This window comes from Dipteris shenzhenensis, chromosome 1 (genome assembly GCF_047967505.1).
Source record: "Dipteris shenzhenensis isolate YYH24624 ecotype China chromosome 1, Dip_SZ_1.0, whole genome shotgun sequence".
Lineage (NCBI taxonomy): Eukaryota > Viridiplantae > Streptophyta > Polypodiopsida > Gleicheniales > Dipteridaceae > Dipteris > Dipteris shenzhenensis.
In genome coordinates, this window is record NC_141596.1 from 58163600 (window position 1) to 58178578 (window position 14979).

A 14979-nucleotide genomic window follows, 5' to 3' on the forward strand; every position below is an offset into this window, starting at 1 on the left:
TTTATACTAATCTGAGTGTTGGGGTAATATGTCTAGAATATCTTGTCTCTTCCACTGTTTCTAAAAAAAGTGTGCTTGCAAACTGCCTCCAAAAATTCCTAGAGCATTTTCAATCACTCTTTCATTGATGGTAATCTTTTGACCTTGACAGACTACTTGCCCCTCCTCCACGTTCACCTCTTATACCAACCTGGTGAAGTTTTGGAGAGCATCCAAATTGGGCTTTTTAAGAGCGACAGGGGAGCTCCGATATGTCACAATTTCGAGTTTAGGGGAGGAGGGGCTCTCGCACTGTGCTACAGAGGGGGAGGAAAGATCGTGTGAGGAGCTCTCGGACTATGCAAGGTCCATTACGAGAGGGGATAGAAGTTGCAAGAAGAGTGCAAGGGAGATAGAAATGGTTGAGAGTGATAGAAGATGAAACAATAAAGGAAATGGAATAGTGGAGGCTTGAATCTATAGTCCGATTGCATGGGAGAAAGAAATGGTCAAGAGGGATAGAAGATGAAGTAGTGAAGGAAATGGAATAGTGGAGGCTTGAGATTGCAAGGGAGAATGAAACGGTCGAGGGGGATAGAAGACAAAATGGTTAAGGGAATGGACTAGTGGTTTGTAGCCCGACTACACTATCAAGGTGAGAGCCACTACAGTGATTGTAGCTCGACTATTGTCAAGGTGAGAGCCACCACAGTGGTTGGCTCGAATTTTGATTAATTCAAGGCAGCAATACTGACTTGCATGGTAATGAATGATTAGAAGTAGTGGCATCTAAGATTCCCAATCACGTATTTGGTGGTGGCTAAGACCCAATAGGTTGGCAGTTAATTACCAACCACCATAGTGGCCCACAATTACTCAGCTTCTAGTTACCACCACTGGGCTTGCATGCATGATTACTACGAGTGGAGTAAATTACCAATCACTGGGCTTGCATGCTCAGGAGAGTACTAAAGTCTATGGTAATGAGGGACTAGAGGTGATTAGTCTTGGTGATTTACTTTTGTGGGAATTACTTCCCGATGGTGGTGGTTGTCATCAGCCAACGTCTATTGTGGTGGCTACAATTCCACTGTGCCATCGCTCACCCACCACGGTGCTTAAGCATGCGTGATTACTATGAGTGTAGTAAAAGTTACCAGTGACCGGCGGGCTCGCATGCTCAGTAGAGAACTGGAGTGCATGGTAATGAGTGAACAGAGCTTCATGATTTACCTTTGTGGGAATTACTGCTCGGTGGTGGTGGCTCTGATCAGCCACGTCTGTCGTGGCTAAGATCCCCTAGATGTCGACAAAGACCTCAGTATTTTCAGAGTAGAGTACTCTCGACTTGCTAGAGGGGATATAATCTGAGTCGTCCTGGCAATGTGCATGGTCTTTGGCCTCTCCATTGTATCCTCCTTTGGCTCCCTAAAAATTTTTAATGCAACAAGCTAGATTGGCCGAAAACTGAATTGTACAAATTCCCTCTTGCTCAGACGAGGCTCTCAGCAATGGCTGGATGTAATCTTTTGGGCTCTCAACGATCTTTTGGCTCACTGGATGTAATTTATGTAATCTTTTGTCTCTAAGGTATTTATGTAATTTCTTTTTGTTCAATTTGAGGCTCTCAATATGCACTATTTTTAACTTTTATATTCGAATGGTTATGGTTGCTATCTGTAATCTTTTGGCCTTTAAGGCTCTTAGCAATTGTCGAGTTTTTATAAATGTAAGATCCTCTGTTCAATTTTTGCTCGGTATAAATCGATAATTTTTATATAACCTATTATTGGATGTAGATGTACATTGTAATCTCTTTTGCTCAATTTCACTCGATAAATTGTACTTTTGTTGTCTGTTGTCATTTATATTTATTGCAACAAGGACTAAAATACCAAGAAAGAAGGACTACAATTTCCTTGGTTTATGACCAAAATAGCGCTAAAATAACTCCAACGACCCTGGCACTATTGTGGTTGCATGGAGATACATCTAGAAAAATACAATTAAACTTTCAAAAAATGCAATTGGCAATATAGCTCTTGAGGGGTCCCCTCTAGGGGCAAGGGCCATATTGACGTGCATTATACAATATCTAGGATGCCACTGAACAGAAATGGCATGTTGATATGGCCCTTGCGCCCAAAGGGGACCCCTCAAGGGCCATATCATCAATTGCATTTTGCTTGTTAAAAAACAGAATACATTTTCCTTCTTAGACAAATATATAACTCAAAGGACCAGTGCGATGGCTTTCATAGATCTCCTTCTATTTGCCAGCACGCTCCCTCCTCTTGTAATATGTGAAAATAGGTAACAAAGCTATAACTCCGAAAACCAGCACAGTGGTCTCTCCAAGACAACCTTGAATTCTGGGTGATGTGACAGGTCATCATCAGCAGGCCAGAGACTACACTGAGGTGATGCTTATAATGATAGATTACATCTCATTATTACGTCAAAAACCAGCACGGTGGTCTCTCCAAGCCAACCTATGATTTGCATGGGTTGCAGGCAAAGATGCAGCAAAAGGCTGCATGATGATAGGTGGTAGGCCAAAGACTGCGCTGCGGTGGTGTTCAAAATGATAGATTGTGTCTAATTATTATGCCAAGAACCAACACAGTGGTCTCTCCAAGACAAGCTTGAATTTTAATGATCTGCATGGGTGCGGTGCTCCGTGACAGGTGGCAAAGCTGTGGCAAAAGGGTGTGCAATGATAAGTGATTAGGCGGTGTAGGCCAGAGACTCTGTGCTACGTGAAGTAGTGCAGAGATGCCGTGTTGAGCTATGCGGTGTTCTGAACTAATAGATTGCATCTCATTATTATGCCAGTGCACCTTCATGAAGTCGAGAAAATTTTTGGTGAGAGCGCTAGTCCGTGCAAAATTCAAATATTAACCTAGGAGCGCATCGCATTGCAGCCCCAAAAATAGTGCCGCGATTGGCTACACCCAAGCAAATGTTGACCCTAGGTGAAACTCTCATGAAATTCCTTGTCTATTTCAACTGGCATCATATTAGATTCTTTTCTCTACGAGCTAATGTGTGACTTGGTCGACCTGACTCTTGTGCAGTTGCAATTCTTGTTGTTGTAGGGTATGGATGCAAAAATCTAGTTTCTCTGCACTTTCATGGACAACTTTGAGCTTGGTCTTACATTTGTCCTCCTATGTGGTTAATATCTCAAGGCATGATCTCACACAAATAGAATAGTATTTAATTGTTCAAGATCAGACTGTAGGCCTCTAACTTGATTCTTTTCTATTGTTGACATGGGTGTGCAAATAACTAGTATTGTGTTACCCATAATGTTTAAGTTAGAGACCCCTATCCATTACAAAATGCTAAGAGCTCTCCACTCTTTTATATTATTTGTGTAGTGCAACATAGATAGGAAATTTCTATTATGCTTCCTTGATCTATTAAAGGATTAGACCAACTTCACCTTCGATCTAAGATCCCATGAATGCATAATCAAATAAAAGACTACCTCATGTAGAAACAAACAAAGAAATTAGAGGCTATGGCTTACTTTATACAATCTACTAGTCAAGGAACTTTGGGAATTTCTCTTTCAATCAAGCAAGAGTAGGATTTATTGGATATGGATTTTGTAGATAATACATCAATCACTGTTAGGGGTTATCCGTACATTTTGACTACTAGTACTTCATCACATTGACGAGTTTTTCCTACTATCATGTGAACTTGTCAAAATGAGAACCTATCATAAAAGGTATTTGGACTTGTGTAGGGCACAAAACTCTAGATGAGGGAGTTGACAAAGGATTTGTCTTGGTGCCCAAAGGAACATTCACAAGATATTAGGTATTTAAGGTTAGTATTGATGTGTCTCCTACTCAGTAGCTTGGTCTTACATTTGAAAGTATGCAAAGGAATCGCCTATTGGACTACAACTAGAATTTCTTTGTTTGGAAGAGAACTTGTGCTCAATCATGCATTGTTGGGTGACCATGTCTTATGTGGCTCATGGTGGTGTTTCCAAATTGATAGTATCAAATAAATGAGGAGATTGATTAAGTATTGGTGGTTACTAGTTTAGGGGAGATCAAGAGATCAAGGAGACTATTATGCACACATATGGAACTCTCCCATAGGTTTCTACCATGAGACTTGAAGTTATAAGAGCCATCCCTCATCCATGAAGACATATTCTTATTGAGCCTCAAGATGATCTCATTCTATTGGTCTGAATGCTTTTGTGAGTTTGGCATATGTTTAGGTGAGCGTCGGGATTTACTTTTGTAGACACTTCTCACAGACTTACATGTATGTGGTCATTAGCGTGATTTATACTATAAAAGGATCTGTTTACTATGATGCCTAGGGAAGCTATGGTCACTAGAGCCATCTCGATTGACTATCGCACATGAGCCTAGATGGAGACTTTGGATATTTTAGGTGAGACCTCTAGTATAGTTCAATTGGGATTCTAGGGAGTGGTGTTGGCCACCTCCCACTACTTCAGATCCTCCTTTGCCTATTTTTAAGTATTTAATAAGGACCAGATACATGATTTAGCAGAGAGGTATTCATCATATATCCATATTTGTTTAGCATTACCAGGCACATGGGATTACTATAGGTAGCCTATGTCAAGGTTCTAGAACCACTTTTGGGGGATCAATAGAGCCAATAAGTTTCATACTTTCTTGTCTTATCATCCAAAGGGTTATCCCTATGGGTTCATGCTTATAGTAGAATCACTCTTGGGTGCTCTAGGTTGTCATGCATTAACCAAATGCAATTTCAGATCAGCAAACTCTGCCATCAATTGGGAGATATTATGATCTAATTCAAAGGACTTTGGTACCTAAGGAGTGCCCATTACCTCCACCTTAGAAGTTGAAGCTATTGAAGACACAAAAGAGGATTCAATCTATAGAGAAGATTCTGATGGAATGTAACATCTTCTGATGGAATGTAACATCTGACCACCTTGCAGTAGCCAAAGGATTATGGCACCAAGGGGAGGTGTTGAGAGATATGGTGCCATGAGCACATAGATTAAAGGGCAAAGGTATGTGATAAGGAATGTATTAAACTAGCCACCCTAAGATGTGGACTACATGACGTGGAGATGTGGATTGAGGATATCCACAAGGAGAGACGTGGATCAAAGGATCCCACAAGTGTTGACTATTCAAAGGGCACTCTCTTTATAAGAGGCCTATCATGTATTGTTGAACACACATTGCAAGAGATATAGATTTGCTATCTCCCTCTCATGTCTTATTTAGTATGCTTTGATCCTCCTTAGTTCTTCCTCTTATCTTATGTGCACTAGGCTAAGTACGATCCGCACTTTGTTATGGTATCAGAGCATAGGTTTAGCTCTCCTAGTTTAGCTCATTAGTAGTTCACTAGGATTGCTTCCATTCCTATATTAGTTTTAGAATGTAAGATTAGTTTTAGGTCTCAAGAGTTTCTTACTTCTAGTTTTGAGAGAGATATTCCTTGGGTTCATTTCCATTGTGAGACTTTTCTTTGTGAGGAAGAGAGATATCATTCCGTCCATTTTCTTATGAGAGAATTTCTCTTCATGTGTTCGGTGCCCTTTCTTCTTCTTCTTCTCGGATGAGGAAATTTCTATTGTTAAGGGAAAGAGAGCTTTGGAGAGAGATCTAGTCTCTCGGTTTTGTGAAAGGCAAGAACGGCTACTTCGACCAAGTGCAAGGAAAAAAAGGTGATAGAAGTGCTCAACGCTCCTATGCACACACCGCTCAACTAGCAACACCAATGAGCGGCTAGTCATTGACTCTTGGCATCTCTTACGGGCTACCTACGGCCAACAGCTACTCCTTTGCTTAGCTCCAGCAAGACCAGTCACTGGGACAGCTTATGGCAAAGCAAGCATAGGCGGCTCCCTCCAACAAAGGCGTTCGACTCCCTGCCAACGCGATGGTCAACAGCCTTCAACAACAATACAATCCAAGCCTCTACATCAACCAGAAGCCCATCTCTGCTACATGCTCTGCTAGCTCAATAGGCAGACAACGACGCTGCAGTAGCAGTGGTAGTGTCTCCTACGACTAAGGCAAAGCTCATGGGAGGCTCCAATGAAACGGCCTCACCATTTAGTGCATCCAGCTCCTCGACTCTGCAACGGACAAGCTCCATCCACCGGCGCCCAGTAACTAAGCTCTCCAATGACCTACACAACCTTGCTACTCCAGCATATGCTAGCTCCACGGTAGACGCCACGCACAGCAAGCAACTTCCTCACGGGCTACCTCCTAAGGTGTAGCATAGCCTAGAGACGAGGCTTCATCTACAACAACACTCTGCCCAAGCTTTGCAATAGCAGCCAGGTAAGTCCACAGCACCCCTACAAAAGCCTTGCTACGTAGCGCCAAGCTCTCCTAGCCAAACTAGAGCAGAAGCTCCACTACCACTTCCAATAGTAGCAACGACTGCAACTTCACAGACTCCAGCCTGCTGAATGGATGCTCATCCGACTCCCAATACCTTACACCTTTCATAGTAGCCTACCTTTGAGCAGCATCCACTGCTCAAGGGAACTAGAAAAGGCCACTTTGAAGTTCTCAGAGCAAGGCGACTTGGAACTGGTGGTTGTGGTATAGTTTACAAGGGCAACATGGAGGACGGCTCAATTGTGGCAATTATGAAGTCGAATAACATAAAACTTCTTGGGGAAGCCGATCGCTTCATGAACGAAATCATTCTCCTATCTAGCGTGAAAGCATAAGGTTGAGATGTAGCCCGTCTTCTGTCCAACCATGGCTAATCCAAAACTTCTCCAAAAGCAAAGCAAGACACAACTCAGACGTCACGCAGATGACCTTATCCTTCAAGTATCATGATTCAAATTAACCATGGTTTTGTTTACCCAAGTTTAGTTAAAGACATCTTGGTCAAGACTTTGCCACGTGGCAGATAAGACTTGTCTCTAGTAAGGTCAAACATAGCCATGGTTAGGATATAGGGTTAGGTAAAAATGCCACATCACCAAGTGCCACCTAAGCACATAGCTCCTTGTTAAGCATTGTGTGAGTGCAACATGTAAATCCTTTTGCCACATCATCAAGGCCCCTCTTCTTCACAAAAGCTTCAACAAAGCGTAACTTCCAATCCACGAAGAATTTGCACATGCTCCAAAAAGGAAAAGTGATCATCTTTTTGAGCTCTACGTGCCTGTCAGTTCAAAATCATTGTTGGCAATTAGACACTGCCATTGAAGCAAAATAAAGCTCATGGTAAGAGCTCATGGTAAGACCTTCGCACAAATGGAAAAGCAACGCATGAATGCAAAAAGCGCAAAAGCACAAGTGCATGAGATGACCATAGCAAAAAGCATGGCATCCACACAGAAAGCATTAAGGCACATGGAAGAACAAAGCATCATGCATCAAGTTATATCAAGCGAAGAAGACAACAACATCGTCATCAAGCCATGAGCCAAAAGGCAACATCAAGCATTGAGAAGCAACATCCTTTCCACCTTCAGCCCATATGTTTGTAAATCAAACCTGACCACCTACGAGTAGCTATGAAAGCACCCAGTGGAGGTATTGACATGTAAACCACACTTTACCACCTTAAGTAGCAATGCAAGCACTAAGGGGAGGTGATGGAATGTAACTCACATCTGACCACCTTGCAGTAGCCAAAGGATTATGGCACCAAGGGGAGGTGTTGAGAGATATAGTGCCATGAGGACATAGATTAAAGGGCAAAGGTATGTGATAAGGAATGTATTAAAGTAGCCACCCTAAGATGTGGACTACATGATGTGGAGATGTGGATTGAGGATATCCACAAAGAGAGATATGGATCAGAGGATCCCACAAGTGTTGACTATTCAAAGGGCACTCTCTTTATAAGAGGCCTATCATGTATTGTTGAACAAACATTGCAAGAGATATAGATTTTCTATCTCCCTCTCATGTCTTGTTTAGTATGCTTTGATCCTCCTTAGTTCTTCCGCTTATCTTGTGTGCACTAGGCTAAGTACGATCCGCACTTTGTTAGCTTCTTTCTTGGTTGCAATGCAAAGTGCCTCCACGTATGTCGTTGGATCTTTACTCATTACTTTTGAGCGAAGACAAGGCTCTAAAGCCATTAAAAATTTGCTCATCTTGAAGTGCTCCATCCTTGATAGACTTTGAGGGGCTAATGATGCAGATGCCACAGCTCGCAAAGCTACCCTTTCATACTTTGTCCATAAGGTTCATATTGGATTGGCAATGTAGAGACCATCTCACCCTCTCCTTGATAGAACCAACCCAATTGCAACATCAAAGCATTTGGCAACTCCATTGCCCTAGATCTCTACTTCATTGCAGTAGCCACAACTTGGTCCTATTCCTTCTTGGTGGAGTCCAACAAGGCCTCATGCCAACTCAAGGCTACACCTTCAAGAAAGTCAAGCAAACTCTCTACCCAATCCTTCATGGACCATACAAAAAGCCGGCATCCTCGAACCAAATCTCGAAGATAAGACTCTGAGTTTTCCCCTTGGGTCCCTCGAAACACTAGAACTTCACCATGATGAAACACAAAAAGGAAACACCAATATCCAAATAATATCCCAAGAAAGATCCAAACAAGATTCCATAGAGCCTTAGTATACCAAGACCAACTTATTATGCATAAACACTTGTTGAAAACCCTCCACAATGTGATCCTCAACCAAATCTTTAAAAATAAGTGACCAACTAGCATTGTAAAAACATTGTGTATACAAGCATTCAATAATCACCCTTCTCACAATTGGAAGTGCACATAACAGCTTCAAGATATTGTACTCTTCATCATTTGCGTAGCAAAAGAAGTTGAAAGTATTGAGAATCACCACTTCACTGTTATAGTCAAAAATCACCCAAAGACTCAACTCTTCTTCACACCAAGCTGCCAGTGCATGAAACAATCCCAATCTATCATTGTGCATGTTAATAGCATTATCGATTCACTAACATATTCAAGAGTGCAAACATAAAGGATATGATCATGATGATCGTGCAAATAGCTTGAGCATGACCTTCACAATCTTCTAGTTCTCTTAAATGGGCTGCAATCTCTTCTAATGGAGTTCTTCCATGCTTCCTCTTTATCACATCAGAAAACACATGCCTATACTAGGCATAACATGCAATGAAGTACGCCCAAGACTGTTTAGTAAGGTGGGATGAATCTAATACCAAACATACCCAGCATCTCCACCAAAAGATGTGACATGAAGTTGGGGGCTTTATTTACTAGTAGTTAAATTAGTTTAGTTTAATTTGTGGGCTATTTTCGAGTCATGCTTGGACTGTGATCATCCGAAACCAGCTCGATGGTTGGAATAGTAATATATAATTCAGCTAGTTAATGTGATTGTTGTTTAGCTATTTAATTATTCTATTTTCTACTAGCTTTGTTTAATTAGTATGTGGTTGTCCTAAACCAGCCTGGTGGTCAGAACATCAAGCTGGTACAGTTATGTGCCTGTCCTAAACCAGTCCGGTGGTTGAAATTGTTTTGTTTTATAGTAATGAATTTGTTTTGCTTTTTAGTAGCTTGATTAGTTTAACTAGCTTGATTATACTATTATTTTTATTTGTTTCAACAAAATTTTATTTCCTACACGTTGGGTGAACAGACGAAGTTTTATCTAAGTTTATGGCTCAGAACCCATTTGATTGGGCAAAAGAGCTTTGAGCATTATAATCCCTGGTACATTGGCAAACTCAAACACACATAGACTTTGACTTGGCTTGGTAAGCTTTGAATGACTTGTTGATATCTAGTTGTGTTGGAGCATTGCTCCATGGAGATAGATGCCCATGCTCTCTCTTTTCTCTCATCTCAGGCGAGGTGAATCTGGTAGACCAAAGCGAGCCATCACTTGGCCCTAACTAAAAACAAAAATAAGGCTAGAATCTCACCAGAAGCTTGAAGGAGAAGGCGAAAAGCATCGAAAAATAGTAGGAATGCGCAAAACAATGAAAAATAGCAGTGAATTATGGTTAAAGGTGAAAAAAATGCTGCGGAGCTCGCCTTCTATATACCCAACTCAACACACTAGCCGGCATGTCACCACACCGATCGATGTTTTTGGCCAACGCATGCACGCCGTGTGTTCGGTCGGTGGACACCGACCAGTGTATCACTACACTGACCAGTGTAATCCCAATACACCACTCGATGTAGGTGTTCCGTGTATATGATACCGATCGAGTACCTCTTCACTTCCTACTACTTTCAATCTTAGTGAGAGAGATCTTTATCACTGGAAAAGCAACATTAAAAAGAAACTTTTATGCTAAGAGACCACACCATAATTTCCACCTTTAGATGAGAATGAAGATGGTAACATCCCAAGTGATGTTGTACTCAAGCATAGGGAGAAGGAAAGGATCAGTAGAGGCCATCATCTTAGCAAGCCGGTCTGCGCCAAAGAGAAGAGTGATACATTGTTGAAAGATCTTGCAGCTTAAAATGACACAAACTGATATATATCAAGGAATTTGAAGGGGCTGATTGGGTCGGATGGGTAGGTTCCTGGGAGACATTGCACCTCCTTCATAGACACCTTTACAATAAGCTCAAAACACTCTACAAACTATCATCAAACATAGAGGCCTATAACTTCCAACAGAGACATGATATCAAGCTTCAAACACGTTTGGATATGCACTTGAAATGGGCTTAGGTCTGATATAAGTTTTATAAGAAACAGAGAAGCGGTCAGAAAGATATGGGCAATTTACTGGACGGGGGTAAAAACTATCATAAACATAGACTGTCTGACACAAAGACTTATAAATTTTTGAGTTTGTACCAGACATAACATATAATCACACAATGAAATGCTCTCAAAGATAGCTTCATGGTGATATAACTTTCATCAAAATTGGACCACCGAGTAAAGAGTTATGAGAAAAACATTGATAGGGTGTCAAACAGTCATTAAAACCACACACTCCTTCTATTGGTGTCGACTTGGGAGAATACTCCCTCCATGCTTAGACTTTATGAAGGATCCAGATACCATAGAGGTCGACTAGGAGAGAGGAAAGAATTCCCTTTGTGGGTCGGGAAATGGGTGGACCATGTGTGCACAATGAGCGGCCGATTAAGAAGCACTTTGAAGACTTTGAAAGGAAGAAAAGAAATATGGAAGGAGAAAAGACTCGAGGGAGGTAATATGAAGTGACATTCATTTCCATTAGAGTCATGCTCTACTCAAATGCAACTCCATATGCTATACACACAAGGGTGAAAAAGAGGTTTCATACATACAAGAGGGAGCAGGAGCTCCAAGACTACTCATAGAAAGAGAATAAGCTAGAGAGATATGGACTCAAGCGTCTACATAAGAGGATATCTACAAGAGAGAGAGAGAGAGAGAGAGAGAGAGAGAGAGAGAGAGAGAGAGAGAGAGAGAGAGAGCTCATGGAAGAGGCTTGAGGAGACTAGAGCTACAACAGCATGAGGCTCAATGGTGGAAGAGATGTTGAACAAGGGAGAGGAGGGCTCCTTTTATAGAGATTTTGTCACCCTCCTTCAACCATTTACAATTGCTGCCTATAGATTCCTTTTCCCATTTACAATTGCTGCCTATAGATTCCTTTCCCCATCAATCACATAAGCCCATATGTCACCATCCATGTCCTTTTTGGCTACTCTTGCCATGTGTCTCATCAAAAGATGTTCAAGACTCTTAAAATATTGAGAAAGTTAAGAGTGTCCCCACATGGAGCCCATAGGGACCCTCTCTTTTCCATATGTCCACATAGGAAATCTAGAAGGATTCCTCTTGACTCCACACTCTTCCACACTCCTCCACATGCCTTCCACACGCTTGGCATGTGATGTCTCTTATATTATTGGAACACATGGACATGAGATCCACCTCTTTATATGACTCACTCTTCCTATTTTCTAAAAGCCCCATAATATCCCATACACAAATAACTCTCACCCCATACCAAGGTATTTATCATTCATACACATGGTATTTACAATGATAAATTCCACTCATCCTCTCAATCCCATACAATATCTTAGAAAATAGAAATAAGTGAGAGGCCCTAGGCTATCACTTGATACTCAAACTCTTATCAAACATATTGAAAAATAATACCAATTTTGAATAAAATATATTAATTTTTGGCGTTACATATTCTTCACCGGTTCAGTTGAAGTGTTGGAACACAACGCTATATGAATATTTGGAGAATGGCACCAATGCGATTCATCACCTAGAGATTGGAGAAAGGCTCTGGTGCCATTGTCCTCAATCCCTGTGATTAATGGCACTGCTGCCATTATCAATATAATCATATGTTGTTCAAGAAAATGACACTAGTGCCAATCTCCAACCATGATCCATGACAACCTTGCTCCAACCTTGACATCTAGAGAGTGGCACTAGTGCTATATTGTGCAATCCATGTTATACATGGCAACTTAAGAGATACAATGAAGGCGTGCATGGAGTCTAATGCAACCACCCAAGAGTAAATGAGAAAATTGGGGAATACTTTCTTGCATGCACAACAAAAGCTTTCCCAACTCGCATCTTTCCTAATTCTATCTCTCCCACTATATTATCCCAATATAGAATTCCAATTCATAAACACCAATCCAAAAGACAATACTACATTCATTTTTTAAAGAAAAACCTAGATAGTAAACCCACAAACATAATATGGAAAAGTATTTGTGGACAAGTACATCAAAGGAAAAACAATGCAAGTTGTATGTTTAGCAATCACATTAGTGGGCAACTTTTAAAAAGAAAAACCATGAGTAATTAGACTCATAAAATATAAGATTTACAACTCTAAGAACTACTATAGCGAGCAAATAGTTCTTTCGACCTAGTCATCAAGTGAAGAAGATGGACAACTAAAGCAACATCACACATGAAAAGAATCATATACGGCAATTGAAGAAAACACGGCAGATTACAACTACAACTACAAAGAACACTAAAATAGGACATCCAGCTAGACAATCTCAAAGTAAATGAAATAGCAAAAACAACCATAACCAATTGATGCACGTGGAAAAAATAATGAACTTCACATCAGGAGAATGGGATTGGTGCCGTTCTTTGCAATCCATGTGATGAATGACACTTGTGCCATTCTCCTCAACATCATGGAGGATGGCACCAGTGGCATTATCCTCAAACTCTCACGAAGGATGGCACTAGTTCCATTCTCCACAAATTCACAATTCATGTGTTCCAATGGCATTGGTGGCACTCTTCACAACATCATATAATTGTTGGAGAATGGCACGAATATCATTATTTATTATAACCATCTTAACTTTGATAATGTGTATATATGCTTGCAGTGTGGGTGTAGTTTTTCATAATGCAAACATTTGGCATTTTGAGCTAAGATGGTGGATTTGACCACTTCTTGCAAGTTGCCAATCCTGATGTAACATACTTGAGGATAATATCATTGTTTTTGATAGTGATGATGAGGAGGAAACAAAGGATCCACAGAGTCCATCAAATAGTGAATCATCAAAGATAGCATCATGTGCTTTTCAAGTCGATTTGTTCTAATCTTTTAACAAATGATCCAAAGATCAAATTTTGGTCCAAAATCAAAAAGCCATTTCAAACACGTGCTTCTTTGCCACCAACAGATGATTCAGATGATGATGTTGAGCCAATGAGATCTTTGCCTCCTATAGCTATCAAAGATATTGCTAGTATACATTATGGTACTTGATGATTTGTAAAGGGATTTATGGCATGTATTTCCTAGTTTTAAAGGAGTAGTAGAGACTGTTTCAATAATATAACTTTGCCACTTTTTTTATTGAGGTTGGTTTCGTGTGATATGAAGCCAATGTATTGTAATGTTGTTCTTCCAAAGCATTTGAATTGCTATTCTTTCCACAGATCCATTAGAATTTGGAGAGTGGCACTAGTGCCATTCTTTGATGAGTTTTTTAAGAAATTCACCATAACCTCATAAGGGGATGATGTTATTGTCATCCATTGAAACTAAAATGGTACTATTTCAATTCTCAGCCACTTCATATGAGGTTGTGGAAAATAAGAGTAAGGTCATTTGTCCCTTTCATATTTATAATATCTATTTCATCAACCTTTATTGAATTTGTATTCATGTCCACTTCCTACAAGTTTTAGAAGTTTTGTAATGCTATTTTTGGTGTATTTTAAGTGCTTCATTGAGAAACCTCATGATTTGTAAAATGGCACTAGTGCCATGGGAAATTGCACTCCCCATGTGGTGATAGCGGTGGATAGTACTTCATGCACTTGTCTATCTCACAAGTGACATTCTCTACTAACTCATAGCAAGAATGGCACTAGTGTCATTCTCCACAACCGCATAGGGCGAGTGGCAGTAGTGCCATTCTCCATAAACTTAAATGGAGAATACCGTGAAATTTATATTGTAAGTAATGAATTAATTTCTTGGAATTATACTCATTTTAATTATTGATGCATGGAAGGAGAGAGGAACAAATACTACAAAAGAAAACATAACACCAAAAATGTGTACATTGTTGGAAGTGGTATCAGGAGAGAGTGACTTTGGGGTCAATGAGCATATCAGAATCAATGATACAAGGAAGGATATGGAGATAACTAATACACAAGAGGACATGCCACCCAAAATGGGGACAACTGCAAGCAACCTCATTAGCAATATATTTTTGGAGGTGGTGTTAAGAGCTAGCGAGTGTGAGGTTGACTCAGATCTTGGTGATGTTGGAGAATCAGTGATGCTTTGAAGAAGGTGGAGACAACTACTACACAATAAAAAATTCCATAAAAAATATGGACAACTAGAAGCAATCTCAATAGCAATGCACCTTTGGAAGTGGTGTTAAGAGATAGCAACTCTAAGGTAAAATTAGATCTTGGTGATGTGCCAAACATAATTGAACACAGAGCACAAGGTAGCTTGGAGGAGTCAAGGTCTAGAAACTTTGCAGGAAGTCCATATATAATCCATCCAATTACATCAT